A 17,398-nucleotide genomic window follows, 5' to 3' on the forward strand; every position below is an offset into this window, starting at 1 on the left:
ATGACCCTTGTCATCACCTGCCCTGGAGCAGTTACACATTCGTCTCCTTCGCCCATTAAGCCAGGCTCTCCTGAAGGGCAGAAGCAATCTGAAACCTCTGTATCTTCTGTGAAGTCGCCCACAGCACTTTGCACAAAGCAGCTCCACAATAAATGTGTGTGAGGTTATACCAGAAAAGAGCAAAGCTCTTGGGTTTTCCTTGATACACACACCCCATGAAAAATGAAAGCAAAAGAAACCGAGGTGAATGGGTGGGGAGAAGGGATGGCGGTGGTGGCAAGAATGTTAGCAAATAATTGCAAATGAAAATATTTAAATGTGATCTTACTTAGTGCTTCACTTCTGTCCTTAAAAAAAAAAAAAATCTCAGCTCCTGTTTAAGTAACTTTTCATCCTTCCCAAGCTAAAAGCTGGGAAAGCTTATTTTATTTGAAAGTATATTCTGAGTTAGACACACCCTTATGAGACAGCCAGTGTAAATAATCTGTTCTCCTGGTATGCCACTGCTAAACAATGATGAACAGATCAACAGTGCAGGAATTCCCCAATAAAGAGTGACCCATTGTGTAGAAAATGGATCCTAAAACAAGGAAGTATATTTAGGATAGGTTTCTACATTCCGAATTCTGGCACACCCTTGGTCCTTAGTGCCTATGACTCAGTCCCCTCGTCAATCTGAAACTGATCTTCCAAAGACCATGTAATTCAAGAAATAGTGTGCACCCACTGTACACAAAGGTACGAGAATGTAAACCTGAGAAAATAGGGCGTGCAAAGGAGATGGAGGGCTTCCGAGGTGGTGCTAGCGGTGAAGAACCTTCCTGCCAATGCAGGAGATGCAAGAGACCTGGATTCAATTCCTGGGCCAGGAAGATCCCCTGGAGGAAGGCATGGCAACCCACTCCAGTATTCTTGCCTGGAGAATCCCATGGACAGAGGAGCTTGGCAGACTACAGTCCATAGAATCGCAGAGAGTCAGACATGACTGAAGCGACTTAGCACAAAGCACAAAGGAAATTGAGAAAAATCACTGATCAGGGAAGAAGGGAAAGATATAGGAGAGAGGGACTTATGGAACCCAAAAGGGAAGAGAGATTGGAACCCAAAAAGAAAGAGGAATTTGTCAACATTCTCAGATGTCACAAAAGGTTGGAAAGTTGAGACTCTAGAAGATAATAAAATTCTTACTGAATAAATGCAAAGTACTGGGATCAATGAACAAAATTACTAACATCTTGAATTATTTATGTTTAGAATAAGTTTGCTTTGTAAACATATTTGCTAAGAGTAAGTTTTGGTTCTATTAATTGTATTACCAACTTCTATAACATCTAGAGTTGTTTTCCTTTTCCTTCTGAAAAATAATATAATAATTTACCAAGTCCCATTGCTCATGATTATGGTCAAAGGCACGGTTGTACAGGTTGTGTACTGCACGAGTGTCACAGCTAGTGGGAGGAGCATTCACATTGTGGATGTGCAGACTTCATTCCCAGTAGGTGGCAGTCAAGTGTCTTATTCCAACTAAACAAATATATTACAACAATTTTCTGAGATGGATATAAAAGGTCTCAAAGAAGGACCACCTTTTTAATTCCCAGAATGCACTCAGTGGGTTAATGAAAGCCCAACATGTCTTTCATCTACTTTCCAGTCTTCACAAATCAGACTCACATAAACATCTTGCTACAACGGCTTCCAAATGGATCCCCTAATTTCTCCACATTTGAGCCCAGAAGTAGAGTCCTACTAATCCGACCTCTTTCCAAAAATCTGGGCAGTGCTGAGTGGTTCTTCTGTTCTGTGTGGTCACGTTAGAGGCATCGGTGTTGGTAATCGGCGATGACTAACTGGGCTAATCCAGAGGGTTCTCATTCCTCCTCATCACAGACCTTTAAGGCCTTCACCCTTTAAGGCCCAGCTTGAATCCACCTTCCTTCTAAGAATCCATTCCAGGTCTTTCAGTCATGTTTAATCTTTCACTGTTTCAGATTCTCTGGTACTTTTTTCTTCATTACAGTACTTTTCCGACTAATTATCTTACATGAGGCTTTCATTTAAGTAAGATGCAAGAGAGAGAGAAAGCCAAAGGGGGCAAGAAAATGCTGTGACCCTATAAGTTTCAACCAAACTTAAACAACAGACACAAAATGCTCAATGTGACTCTAACTCTTTGTAGAATAAGTGGAGAAACAGAGTTTTATATCCAGACTGAGGCCAGAAAAGGCTGATGGAGCAGAAGTCGACAGCCTACTTCACACAGTTATATAACTATGCTTATTCTAATTACAGCGCAGTGGTAAAGAATCTGCCTGCTAATGCGGGAGACATGGGCTCAATCCCTGGGTTGGGAAGATCCCCTGGAGGAGGAAATGGCAGCCCACTCCAGTAGTCTTGCCTGGAGAATCTCATGGACAGAGGAACCTCGTGGGCTACAGTTCATGGGGTGACAGAGTCAGACAGGACCGAGAAGGAACAAGTGCATGCAGTTACGATAAATTCTAGAAAAGACAAGCAAAATCAGGGGGGAACGAGTTTAGTGTTTTCTGCCATTATACTTAATGAACATTTCTAATACTGCATGTATTTTTGTCCTCAAAAATGTTCAAAATGGGAAAGTAAAACCCACATCTTACAGAATGACTTGAAGAGATACACTACTGGAACTGTGACATTATCCTAAGAACAAAACCCAATAATTCATACTACCCAGTTACATAACCTATATAAAAATGAAATTTTTAGCTAGAAAAGATAGAAGAGATAAGTCTTCCTCGACTTACAATGGGGTTAATTAGAAACTACCCTAAGTCATAAATGCATTTAATACACTTAACCTACTGAACATCATAGCTCAGCCTAGCCCAACTTAAATGTGCTCAGAACACTTATTTTGCATACAGCTGGGCAAAATTCTCGAACACAAATTCTACTTGATAATAAAGTGTTGAATATCTTAGGTCATTTACTGAAGACTATACTGAAAGTCAAAACCAGAATGATTACATGGGTACAGAATGGTTGTCAGTGCATCAGTTGTTTACCCTAATGGTCATACTGCATACTGCTAGCCCTGGAAAAGGTCAAAATTCAATATTCAAAGTCTTGTTCCTTTGAATGCATATTGCACCGTTGTAAAGTTGAAAAATCGTAGTCAAACCATCGTTAAGTTAGGGGCTGTCTGTAGTTCAATCTGGCTATCATTATGATGAAAAAACTGAGACCCCAAAAATGTGGCTAAGAAGAATTCATCTCTTGTATAAAAATAAACAAAACTAAACTAAAGGTACAAAGTTCTGTGAAGCAAAACCTGTACAGAAATGTTGAGGGCAGCACTGTCTGTGGGAAAGGCTGTAAATGCCTGCTGCGAGGAGCAGGGGTAAATAAATTATGGTATCTTCAGGCAAAGAAATACTATACAGTGGTTAAAAGGAATGGATCAAATAAATAACAACAAGGATGAATCTGACAAATATAACACTGACGAGAAAAAGCAAATTACAGCAGAATACAAATAAAATGACAGTACTTCTATAAACTTTTAAAACAAGCAAAGCAATACAACATATAATTTGGAATTACATAGCACATGGGTAGAAGTATAAGACGGGGGACTGAGTGGAGACTTCTATGGGGGTTGCAGGGTACACAGGCAGCTTCCACGGTGGCCATCCATTATGTTTTGCTTCTAAAAGCTGGTGGCAGACCCATGGATGCTCATATTATGCTTCATAATTCTTGTGAAGCTTCAGTTCAGTTCAGTTCAGTCACTCAGTTGTGTCCAACTCTTTGTGACCCCATGGACTGCAGCACGCCAGGCTCCCCTGTCCATCACCAACTCCCGGAGTTTACTCAAACTCATGTACATTGAGTTGGTGATACCATCCAACCATCTCATCCTCTGTTGTCCCCTTCTCCTCCTGCCTTCAATCCTTCCCAGCATCAGGGTCTTTTCAAATGAGAAAGTTCTTCACATCAGGTGGCCAAAGTATTGGAGTTTCAGCTTCAGCGTCAGTCCTTCCAATGAATATTCAGGACTGATTTCCTTTAGGATGGATTGGTTAAATCTCCTTGCTATCCAAGGGACTCTGAAGAGTCTTCAACACAAAATTCAAAAGCATCAATTCTTCGGAGCTCAGTTTTCTTTATCATCCAACTCTCACATCCAATCATGACTACTGGTAGAACCATAGTTTTGACTAGATGGACCTTTGCTTAATTTAACATAATAAAATTTCAAGATAAGAAAAGACGCATTAGGACATCTCTTACACTTTCGTCATTTAAGATACTCACTATCAAAATTCAGCACAAACACAGAGATATAAAAACTAGGCAGATGTTGAGGAGCTCCAGACCACTGACATAAGCTATGTGAGACCAAGGGAGAGAAGTCACCTCTGGTTCTCAAAATAAGACAACAAAAACCAACAACAAAAAATCCAACTAAGCAAACATACTTAAAAAAATTTTTTGTACATAATTCACACTCCAGATCCTTCCCTCAACTTTTGCGTGTTGTAGAGTGCCCCTTCCCCAATCCTCCCACTGTGAGGGGCCATAAGCAAAGAGGATAAAACATAACAGACTGCTGCAGCCTTTGGAAGAGTGACAGAGGCAGAACCAAGGGAATAATGATGATTTAGTGAGCACATACTACACACCAGGCATTGACAGCTTTGAACTTTATCTGCATTTTCTACATTTTTTGTTTAATCCACACAATGCCTATGAGGTCAGGATGACTGTCATTTTCATTTCAAAAAGGTTAAAGGACTTTAGCAAGTGGTGGAGGGAGGATTCTACCCAGAGCCAGACACGCAATCAGGGTGTTGCTGCCTTCCTGTAGATCCAAAATTATAATTACCAAATATCTGTAAAATAAATTGGAGTAGGAAATGGCAACCCACTCCAGTATTCTTGCCTGGAAAGTTCTGTGGACAGGAGAGCCTGGACGGCTACAGTCCATGGGCTCGAAGAGTCAGACACAACTGAGCGACTGAGCACACAGCATCTGTGAATTAAAGCATCTTTCAAAAAAGTGTTACCTAACTTACATCTGGCTCCAGATCACATTTAATTCCTTTTAAAGAAGTTTGCTTTGGTAATGTGTAAGTATTTCCCCTTCTAGCACAGCACAAAGAACTTCAGAGCTCGCTCTCTCACAAAACCACGTGTACCATGTCCACAAGGTTGTCGAGGTTTACAAACGGATACAAATAATGACAGAAGCAACTCCAAGGGCAATTCTGCAATTTTTCTTTGGGGAAAAGGATTAGATGGAAACATTCTAAAAAGTGAATACAGAGCACCATCTGAAATAACTGTTTTCTCATATCTTGGATACCTCCTTATATGTGCAGCGATGTCAAAATCAAAGGCTCAAGGAGTCCAGAAGTGTCTCAAGATTTCAGAATCCAAGATGGCACCCTGAAGAGATCACTGACTGTCCTTCACTTGCTAACCACTGACACCTTCACATCACCCACCTCGTAACACAAGTAGCAACTCATCTCTCAGAGAAAGGCAAAATCCTATTTACTTAAAAAGATTCTATGCATATTAGGTTGCCACAAAATAGATCAACATGGGTTTTCCATCAAACTGGTCATTTCTTCTGGGTGAGCAGGGACCCCATGCCGTGGCTGCATCCAGGAGTTTTGGGAAGACTCTTAGCGTCATTCAGGCCAGTGATCCTAAACCCTGGCCACACAGTAGACTCATCCAGAAACTTAAAAAACATTCTGAGCAGACTATTGCTCTGTATATCATGACTGGTACAACAACAGTGACTAAAAGAGAACATAAGAGAATGCTATTTTGATCTTAAAGGAGGCAAAGATTACTTGCACAGATCCAGAAAGTGTTAACCAAAAGGGGAAAAGATTGATCAATTCAACATTAACATGAAAAATAAGCTTCTTAAAAGGCACCCTAAGGAGTGGGAAGGCAACCCCTAGGATGGAGATAATGGTGACCAAAACACATGTCAGAGAAGAGGTGTTGGACTGCTGGGGACATCCTGCCACTAGAAGGGGGACAGCCAGCCAGAAGGCCAGGCCCTGGGCTGGGAAGATCCCCTGGAGGAGGAAATGGCTACCCACTGAGTATTCTTGTCTGAGAATTCCACGGACAGAGGAGCCTGGCGGGCAACAGCCCATAGGGTTGCAAAGAGTCGGACATGACTGAGCGACTCACACTTTCACACACAAGGGGGACACGCAAAGACAAAGATCCTGGGCCCTCTTTAGAATCCGAATCAGCTGAGGTCAGGTCAGCCTAACTCATCACCATCTGCACAGAAGAGCTGATAAATGTTGCTTTTCATGTAAGCCAGGAAAAGTCAGATCTTCTGTCACTTTCTTCATCATACTCAGTTCAGAACCATTTTCACTGTAATTCTCAACTTCCCTGAGAAGCTCACTTTTGGGCCATCCACCACAGAGAATTCCAACAACACCAAATTGGGGTGGTCACTTCTATAGTCTCAGGCAAAAAAGGCCATTGTTCCATTTCTCAATAAGCATCTTCACCCTCTAGTGACTTACTTCAGGGCATCCTCAGTTTTAGAATTTATTAAAACGTCTCAGCCAGCTCTTCAGATTCTTTTTGCTTATTTTGCCCCTGATTTCTTCAGTCCCATGGCCCTGGCACAAGGCTCTAACAAACACCACTTATTGAGAGCAACACAGTCCTCCTGGTTACTCACTGTGCCCATCCAACACATTCATCAGTGATAAATGTGCGCCAGTCCATGGATTTACAGCCATCACCACACCATGCTTTCTAATCTCTTCAGCTGTCAATAATTACGAATCCTCCAAAATTTTGCATTTCTTAAATGTAAAGTTTAAACCAGTCACAGGAGCCTGCCTTATACTCATGGCACTAGAAGACTAACATTATGTACACACAGAATGAACAAGTTTTCACATTTCATTCTTTAATTAAAACAAAAAAAGTTTCACATTGTACCACTCCACCTTAAAAAAAAAAAAGTCTTAACATTTTACTGCAAAACTCTTCCTTTACTTTTCATAAGCTTGGAAAACATTTTGGTGTGTCCTTGCCAAGGCAAAAGGCTTTTCCTTAAAGCCTGGCAGAGGCTGGACTGTAGTGACAGGCATGGAGACAAGGCAGACAGATTTTTCTCTTTTTGCACACTGATTAAAAAAAAGTGCCACCAGATGTGAAAGGGAAAATTTAGACTCTAAATTCTGAAATTTAATCTAGCAATAAAGAAGCACCCAACTCTGAAGACACAGTGCACGTCAGCTATCTTCCACTGCACCACTTCCTCTTTCAAACTCCCTAAAACGCGCTCTTGATTACAGTGAGCCTGCAGTAATTCTTACTTGGTCTAACAAGCTTTCTTTTCCCTTAGTGAGTGAGCACTACTGGTGCCGCAACACAGAATTTCTTTGCTTTAAAAGGAGATGGTGGTGCTCAGATAAGTGAGAAACTCTGATTTGTAAATAGAGAGCTTTTTACTTTACTAGTGATATTTCTGATAGAAAAATTTTTTAATTTACTTTTCTATTGAAGGATAATTACAGATTTTTTTTTTTTTTTGTAGTTTTCTGTCAAACCTCAACCTGAATTAGCCACAGGTATACATAGATATCCTCTTCCTTTTGAACTTCCCTCCCACCTCCCTCCCCATCTCACCCCTCTAGGTTGGTACAGAGCGCCTGTTTGAGTTTCTTAGCCATACAGGAAATTCCCACTGCTTATCTATTTTACAGATGGTAATGTAAGTTCCCACGTTACTCTTTGCACACATCTCACCCTCTCCTCCCCTCTGGCTATGTCCACAAGTCTGTCCTCTATGTCGGTTACTCCACTGCTGCCCTGGAAGCAAATTCTTCAGTACTAATTTTCTAGATTGCGTATACATGCGTTAGAATATGGTATTTATCTTCCTCTTTCTCACTTACGTCACTGTATAATAGGTCCTAGGTTCATCCACCTCGTTAGAACTGACTCAAAGGTGTCCCTTTTTATGGCTGAGTGGAATTATTCCATTGTGTATATGTACCACAACTTCTTTATCCACTCATCCGTTCATAGACATCTAGGTTGCTTCCATGTTCTATTGTAAATAGTGCTGCAATGAACAATGGGATACATGGGTCTTTTTCAATTTTGGTTTCCTCAGGGCATATGCCCAGGAGTGGGATTGCTGGGTCATATGGTGGTTTTATTTCTTGCTTTTTAAAGAATCTCCATACCATCTTCCATAGTGGCTGTATCAATTTATATCCCCAACAGCAGTGCATGAGTGTTCACTTTTCTCAACACCCTCTCCAGCATTTATTGTTTGTAGACTTTTTAATGATGCCTACTCTGACTGGTGTGAGGTGATATCTCATTGTAGTTTTGATTTGCATTTCTCTACTAATGAGCGATGTTGAGCATCTTTTCATGTGTTTGTCAGCCATCTGTATGTCTTCTTCGGAAAAATATCTGTTTAGGTCTCTTTCCCACTTTTTGATATAGCTGTTTGTTTTTCTGGCATTGAGTTGTATGAGCTGCTTGTATATTTTGGAAATTAATCCTTTGCCAATTGTTTCATTTGCTATTATTTTCTCCCATTCTGAGGGTTGCCTTGTCACCTTGCTTATAGTTCCCTTTGCTGTGCAAAAGCTTTTAAGTTTAATCAGGTCCTTCTTGTTTACTCTTGGTTTTATTTCCAGTACTCGAGGAGGTGGGTCATGGAGGATCTTGCTTTGATTTATGTCACTGAGTGTTCTGCCTATGTTTTCCTCCAAAAGTTTTATAGTTTCTAGACTTACATTTAGGTCTTTAATCCATTTTGAGTTTATTTTTGTGTATGGTGTTAGGAAGTGTTCTAATTTCATTCTTTTACATGTAGGTATCCAGTTTTTCCAGCACCATTTATTGAAGAGGCTATCTTTGCCCCATTGTATATTCTTGCCTCATTTGTCAAATATAAGGTACCCATAGGTGCATGGGTTTATTTCTATCTTTCTATCTTTGTTTCTAACAAGACTTTCTATCTTGTTCCATTGGTCTATGTTTCTGTTTTTGTGCCAGGACCATACTGTCTTGATGACTGTAGCTTTGTAGTATAATCTGAAGCCAGGAAGGTTGATTCCTCCAGTTCCATTCTTCTTTCTCAAAGCTGCTTTGGCTATTCGGGGTCTTTTGTGTTTCCATATGAATTGTGAAATTTTTTGTTCTAGTTCTGTGAAAAATGTCATTGGTAATTTGATAGGGATTGCACTGAATCTGTAGATGGCATTTGACAGTATAGTCATTTTCACAATATCGATTCTTCCTACCCAGGAACATGGAATCTCTCTCCATCTGTTTACATCATCTTTGATTTCTTTCATTAGTGTCTTATAATTTTCTGTGTACAGTTCTTTTGTCTCCTTAGGTAAGTGATTCCTAGATATTTAATTCTTTTTGTTACAATGGTGAATGGAACTGATTCATTAATTTCTCTTTCTGATTTTTCATTGTTAGCATATAGAAATGCAAGTGATTTCTCTGTATTGATTTTGTATCCTGCAACTTTGCTAAATTCACTGACCAGCTCTAGTAACTTTCTGATACTATCTTTAGGGTTTTCTATGTACAGTATCATGTCATCTGCAGTGAGAGCTTTACTTCTTTTCCAATCTGGATTCCTTTTATTTTTTCTTCTTCTCTGATTTCTGTAGTTAGGACTTCCAGAACTACATTGAATAATGGTGGGGAAAGTGGGCACCCTTCTTTTGCTCCTGATCTTACAGGGAATGTTTTCAGGTTTTCAGCATTAAGAATAATGTAGGCTGTAGGCTTATCATATATGGCCTTTACTATGTCGAGGTAGGTTCCTTCTATACCCATGTTTTGAAGAGTTTTAATCATAAATGGGTGCTGAATTTTGTCAAAAGGTTTTCTGCATCTATTGAGATGATCATATGGTTTACATTGATTGATTTGCATATACTGAAGAATTCTTGCATCCCTGGAATAAACCCAACTTGATCATGGTGTATGAGCTTTTTGATGTGTTGTTAAATTCTGTTTGCTAAAATTTTGTTGAGGATTTTTTCTTCTATGTTCATCAGTGATATTGGCCTGTAGTTTCCTTTTTGTGTGTTGTCTTTTCTGGTTTTGATATCAGGGTGATAGTTACCTTGAAGAATGAATTTGGAAGTGTTCCTTCCTCTGTAATTTTTTGAAAGACTTTTAGAAGAATAGGCATTAGCTCTTCTCTAAATGTTTGACAGAAATCTCCGGTAAAGCCATCTGGTCATGGGCTTTTGTTTTTGGGAGATTTTTGATCAGAGCTTCAATTTCAGTGCTTGTAATTGGGTTGTTCATAATTTCTACTTCTTCCTAGTTCAGTCTTGGAAGAATGAACTTTTCTAAGAATCTGACCATTTCTTCCAGGTTATCCACTTTACTGCCATACAGTTGTTTATAATAGTCTCATAATTCTTTGTATTTCTGCATTGTCTGCTGTAACCTCTCTTTTTTTACTTCTAATTTTGTTGATTTGATTCTTCTTTTTTTCTTTATCAGTCTGGCCAAAGGTTTATCAATTTTGTTGATCTTCTCAAAGAACCAGCTTTTAGTTTTATTAATCTTTACTACTGCTTTTCTTTTCTATAATTTTAATTTTTAATTTTTTAAAACCTATTATATATTTTTTACATTTTTTCCTTTGTTTGCCTTCCCTACTGTTCTTTTCCCCTTGCAGCTAATCTTTAATGTATATAAATCTTCTTCATCTACCTCTATCTAATTTGCATATCTGTTCTTTCTTTTCTTTCCTTTCCTCTCAACATATTTGTTAGTTTTGTTATCATTGCTTTATTCCCCACTTGGCACCTTTGTTAGTTTTGTTTTCCAGTTTGTGCTTTAGTTGGTTTTGTTCTTAATTGGTACATATTATTTTTTATTTCCTTTGTTTTCCAGGTCAATGTACTGTACTGTATTTTAGTTGGACTGTTTTGACTTTGCTTATGGGTGTATATGTATATGTGTATATTCCATTATTTTAATTATTATTTGCCTGATTTAGTAACACCGATTGTCTGGGGTTCACTACTGGTTTTTCGGTTTGGGGTATTTGTTTTAATCTCACTTAATGCTGTATGTGGAATCTTCGTTCCTCACCAGAGATCAAGCCCTGAGCCTTTGGAGTGGGAGCACTGACTCCAAGACCCTAGCCTACCAGAGAACTAACCCTCGGGGGCATCAAATAGTGAGAACCCACAGTAAGGAAACCACTGGGATACAAGACCCAGCATCACCCAGCCGCCAGTAGCACCTGTGCAGGACGCCTCATCTAAACAGCAAAGGAAACAAAAATACAAACCCGGTCATCAGCAGATGGGACTACCACCTCTCTCAGCCTTGCCCATCAGAGGAAAAGCAAGCGAAACAGCAAAAATCTTCCTTTTATGAAATGTACACAAACCACTGGACCAGTTATAGTAGGGGAGAAACGAAAAGGAAGAAAGAATTCAACCTTGAAAAGGTTGGGAGGCCTGGGAAAAGGAGGCCTCAAACACAATAAGTTAAAAATATATATATAATGAAAAGGCACAGAAATACTACACAAATGAAGGAACAAATTAGAAACATATAAGTCCAAATAAACGAAGAGGAAATAGGCAAACTCCCTGAAAAAGACCCAGAAAAATGATAGTAAAGATGATGAAAACCTTGGAAACAAAATGGAGAACATGCAAGAATCAATTAGCAAGACCTAGAAGTATTAAAGAATAAACACACGGAGACAAGCAACACAAGTACTGAAATTAAAAATACTCTGGAAGGAATCAATAGCAGAATATCTGAAGCAGAAGAATAAATCAGTGAGCTGGAAGATAAAATGGTGGAAATAACTTCTGAAGAGCAGAATAAAATAAAAAGAATGAAAAGAACTGAGGATAGTCTCAGAGACCTCTGAGATAACATCAACTGCACCAACATTCGAATTATAGGGGTCCCAGTTAAGAACAAAACTAACTAAAGCACAAACTGGAAAACAAAACTAAAGCAAGGTGCTAACTGGGGAATAAAGCGATGAAAATAAAACTAAGAAATACGCTGAGAGGAAAGGAAAGAAAGAAAAGAAAGAAAGAATGGATACGCAAAGTTAAATAGAGGTATATAAAGAAGATTTATATACATTAAAGGTTAACTGCAAGGGAAAAGAACAGTAGGAAAAACAAACAAGGGAATAAATGTAGAAAAATAATAATAGGTTTAAAAAACTAAAAATAAAAAAAGAGAGAGGAAAAAAAAAGGAAAACTCCACAGAATTGCAAAAGCTGAACGTAGAGACAGAGGTTTATAACAACAATAAAAATGTGGCTGAGAAAAAAAAAAGCCAAAAAGCTTAATTAGATTTCATAGTGCCAATAAAACTGACAACTACAACAGACGGGGTAAAAAAACGGGAAAAAAAATCCAAAAGAATCAACAGAATAAGTCACAACATAAGAATAAATGCTTTTTTTTTTTTTTTTTTTTGAAGACACAAAAAAATATGCAACGCTTCACAAATTTGCATGTCATCCTTGCGCAGGGGCCATGCTAATCTTCTCTGTATCGTTCCAATTTTAGTATATGTGCTGCTGAAGCGAGCACTACATGCTTTTCTTGAGTCACTGCTGTCTTGAGTCCTTTCCCTCGCTGTGAGTCACAGTCCACCTCGCCTCCCTAGGATGCCCTCCAACTCTGGGCTGATCTCTGGCCCTGCCGTGGGGACAGCTCGGATTCTACTCTGGTCTTACTCCTGTGTGTTCTTGCCTGCAGTGTCCACAGCTGTCAGAACCAGTGCGGTTTTTTTTTTTTTTCTTTTGCGGGAGCTCTCAATGACCGTTTATATACTGGACAGACACAGAGTCTGCCTGGTTGATCATGTGGATTTAATCTGCTGCTTGTACAGCTGGTGGGAAGGTTTTGAGTCTTCTTCCTCAGCCACACTGCCCCTGGGTTTCAATTGTGGCTTCATTTCCACCTCTGCATGTGGGTCGTCCACTGGGGTTTGCTCCTGAGGCTGCCCTGGAGGACTTGGGTCTGCCCCTGTGAGGTTCAGGTGTGGAGGTGGTGCCGCTGCTGGGGTCGCGGGGGTTCTGGCAGCACCAGGTACTCGGGGGGTTGGTGGCTAGGGCAGCAGGAAATATAGCGCTCTAGAAGGGCATGGCAACCAGTATTGGCCAATACACTCCAGTGTTCTTGCCTGGAGAGCCCCCTCCCTGACAGAGAAACCTGTAAGGGCACAGTCTACAGGGCCGCAAAGAGTCGGACGTGACCGAAGTGACCCTGCGCACATAGATGCAAGATTTTCCTTTGCTGGGGCAGAGCTGAGTGTGAAGGTGGCGCAGCTGCTTGGCTTGCAGAGACGCTGGCGGCGCCAAGCGTGCAGGGACACGGACTGCCTCCTCTGCAGGAGTTACGGCCCTAACAGAGTCTTTTTTCAAGCCTCGTGTAGCTGGCCGTCAGAAGGCCTCTTTGGCCAGTCTTTCTCCGTAGCTCCACCCCTTCAGGCACTTAGAGGGCTCCCTTGCCTGGGGTTCTTCTCTGTTGCTCCACGCGTCAGGCACATAGAGGGTCCTCCTGGCTGGGGTCCTACTCTGTAGTTCAGCGCGTCGGGCATCTGATGGGCCAGCCTCTCTACTGTTCAGCTGCTGATGCTGGCGGGTGGGGAGAGAGAGGCTATGGTGATGGCTCCACCCCCTACACGTGACTCAGCAGTACCGCCCGGCTCCCATGGATGTCCAGCTTTCCTACACAGGCATTTCCCACCACGATCTCCTCCCTCTGGCTCTATCTCTCCGCAGTCAACTGCAACCCTCGCCCTGGGATTGCTCCCCAGTCCCTAAAGTCCAGCTCCCGGAAGCTGCACCTTCCAGAGGTCCCTCTCTGGGGTATGTATGGCTGCGGCAAAGACTGTCTGATTCTCATTCCGTTTAGGCTGCCACAGGTCAGCTGTCTCCCTCTCAGCCTTAAATGTTTCTCCTCTGACTCAGACAGTTGCCCCAGTGTGGGGATCAGACCCCTGCTTCAGTCCCCCACCCCTGAGGGCAGGTCCAGTCCTACTAACACTCCTGGTTTTCCCCCTAGTTCCTCTGTCCTACCAAGTCTTGCGTGCGTCTATATATTCTTTTCCACTGGTCAGGTCCTCCTGTCTGCGCTCAGCTGGTGTTCTGCATGCGCTTCTGTGTCTGAAGGTGTATTCCTGATGTATCCACGGAGAGAGATGTACTCCAGGCCCACCTACTCTTCCACCATCTTCACTTTTTCTGACAGAAATTTTTAAAAGAAAGAAGTACCTGTGCTTAATCCTCACATTACAGATGCATAGATGCAGATCCTATGTGGGAATGAAGGGAAGAGCAATGAGGGAACAGGTCAAATCAGGCCTCCTTCAATGCAGACTAAAGATTTTGGATTTTATTTTGAAATGGATTTCAAGCCACTGGGGGTTCTGAACACAGGAGTGATATGATCTCACTTATACTTAAAAAAAATACTCACTTCAGCAACTGTGTGAAAAAAGATTTACAAATAAAACATTAAGCTGCTAATAAATGAATGAGATAAATCTATAAGTTGCTAAGGAAAGATGTGCAAAACATATAGTTCATTTAAAAGTTAAGATGCAGAACAGTATATGCATAGTATGATCCTCTTTATGGAAATGTGTGTAGGTACACACACACACACATAAAGAAGCATGTATACATGCACCAGATTTTTCCAGATTTAAGCTGAAGTAAATTTTCACACTCAAGCTGTTCTGAACATATCAAAATTTTTTCTAATAAATGAATATCTGCTTTAAATTTAGGTTCACTGAAATCACGTTTTAAAGGAATCAAAATTTAAATACAGTTAAAAAAATCAGTTCAGTTCAGTCACTCAGTCATGTCCGACTCTTTGTGAACCCATGAACTGCAGCACGCCAGGCTTCCCTGTCCGTGACCAACTCCTGGAGCTTGCCCAAACTCATGTCCATCAAGTTGGTGATGCCATCCAACCATCTCATCCTCTGTCATCCCCTTCTCCTGCCTTCAATCTTTCCCAGCACCAGGGTCTTGTCCAATGAGTCAGTTATTCGCATCAGGTGGCCAAAGTATTAGAGTGTCAGCTTCAGCATCAGTCCTTCCAATGAACACCCAGGACTGATCTCCTTTAGGATGGACTGGTTGCATCTCCTTGCAGTCCAAGGGACTCTCAAGAGTCTTCTCCAACACCACAGTTCAAAAGCATCAATTCTTCGGTGCTCAGCTTTCTTTGTAGTCCAACTCTCACATCCATACATGACAACTGGAAAAACCATCACCTTGACTGGATGGACCTTTGTCAGCAAAGGAATGTCTCTGCTTTTTAATATGTCATCTAGGTTTGTCATAGCTTTTCTTTCAAGGAGCAAGCGTTTTTTAATTTCATGGCTGCAGTCACCGTCCACAGTGATCTTGGAGCCCAAGAAAATAAAGTCTCTCACTGTTCCCATGGTTTCCCCATCTATTTGCCATGAAGTGATGGGACCAGATGCCATGATCTTTGATTTTTGAATGCTGAGTTTTCAAAGCCAACTTTTTCACTCTCCTCTTTCACACTCCTTAGTTCATTCTTCGCTTTCTGCCATAAGTGTGGTGTCATTTGCATATCCAAGGTTATTAATATTTCTCCCTGCAATCTTGATTCCAGCTTGTGCTTCATCCAGCCTGGCATTTTGCATGATGTACTCCGCATATAAGTTAAACAATCAGGGTGACAATATACAGCCTTGATGTACTCCTTTCCCAATGTGGAACCAGTCTGTTGTCCCATGTTTGGTTCTAACTGTTGCTCCCTGACCTGCATATAGACTTCTCAAGAGGCAGGTCAGGTGGTCTGGTATTCCCATCTCTTGAGGAATTTTCCACAGTTTGTTGTGATCCACATAGTCAAATGCTTTTGTGTAGTCAATAAGGTGGAAGTAAAAATTCAGTACTTGTCACATTTCAAGGACTCCATAGCCCCATGTGGCTAGCAAGTACTTTATCGGACAAAACTGATCTAAACAACTGTAGAAAACACACAGAAAAGTTCTGGAACTTAGAACTGAGGGCAAGGGAAGGGCTTTCTACCTCCATGTGATGCCTTCTGGAATATATATGCCAAATAATAAACTTTTTTTTTTTCCAAATTAAGAAGTATTAACTATGGACAGGGGCAGATCCAACCTGTAAGGGATCTGAAGCTTATACAACTTTTAGAGCCCTTTTAAAGAAGCTGAATACAACATTATGAAATACAAAATCATATAAAAAAGTGAAAATTCATTTAGAAGTGACCAAATTCACAAATTCTATAAACACCTGAAAATACCACAAATATGACAGAATCCAGAATATCATCCTATCTTTATTAATTAACCACCTAGCAAAATTCTATAATTCCTTCCCTAAAATTTTTGACCACCACAAAGGACAATTTTATAATTTTCTGTATATATATAAAATTAAAGAATGAGCTAATGTTTCTTCTAATTATGGTACAGCAACATAGTTGTTTAGAAATATATGTCTAGGAAAGGTTCATTTAACTTCACAACTCATGTTGAGTCAATTTTTAGGATCATTGCTGAGTTTGGGGAAACGTCTATAGACTTTCTTTCATATGTAAGCTGCAAAATGTCAGGGCCTTCCAGTTTTTTATGTGATGACTAACCCCAAATACCTTTCAAACTGCAGGCATTTTTTAACTATAAAGCTCATTGCAGCATCATATTAAGAAGTTTTTTTGTTCTTTCTCCATATTACTATACTGTGGTTAAACCAGCAAGAAACTTAACTCTTTTCCCAACGTATCTCTATCATTCATTGCTTTTCATCAACTGGATTTTCAAACAATCATCATGCCTATTTATTCTACTTGAAATTTTGCTCTTCTCAAATGAATTACAGCTTTGCAGATAATCTGAAATTTCTTTTACAATATACTTTGTGTCATCAGAATAGCTTTTCATCATTTATTTTTATTTCTTTAGTTTTATGCTTCATTATCTGAATTTACTCAGTTACTTAATAAATAAAGGTAGTAGTGGCACAAAAAAAAGAAGTGACCCTCCATATATGTTTACTTTGGGAATCTAATTTCTCAGTTGTCTTACTGAAACGCTCTTGAAACATCTTTCAAATTGTACTTAAAGCTCTATATTCCCAGCTCAACTTTCCTCTAATCCAGGTCCTCAAAAAAATGCCTGTCATTAGTCCAAAGCAATCTAACATGTGAGGAAATGTGATGGAAGGAGGGTCAGGGCAGAAAAGAGACATCAGTCTTAACTAATTGTGGTTTAAATATCTTAAAATTCTTCAAATCTTGCAAAAACCATGTGGCCCTGTGAACACAAAGCTAGGGATCTTCCCAGGGCCTT

At 40.3% G+C, this 17,398-nt stretch overlaps 1 protein-coding gene and 1 non-coding gene across 5 annotated transcripts in view; both read right to left on the bottom strand.

The window, feature by feature from the left end:
• Positions 1 to 17,398, bottom strand: part of UMAD1 (UBAP1-MVB12-associated (UMA) domain containing 1) — a 251,639-nt gene that overhangs the window by 124,714 nt on the left and 109,527 nt on the right. The window lies entirely within an intron of this gene.
• On the bottom strand, positions 12,512 to 12,618 carry LOC139036692 (U6 spliceosomal RNA). Its single transcript, XR_011489526.1, has one exon. It is a non-coding gene; the product is annotated as a U6 spliceosomal RNA (small nuclear RNA).

Source organism: Odocoileus virginianus, chromosome 1 (genome assembly GCF_023699985.2).
Source record: "Odocoileus virginianus isolate 20LAN1187 ecotype Illinois chromosome 1, Ovbor_1.2, whole genome shotgun sequence".
In the NCBI taxonomy this organism is placed as follows: domain Eukaryota; kingdom Metazoa; phylum Chordata; class Mammalia; order Artiodactyla; family Cervidae; genus Odocoileus; species Odocoileus virginianus.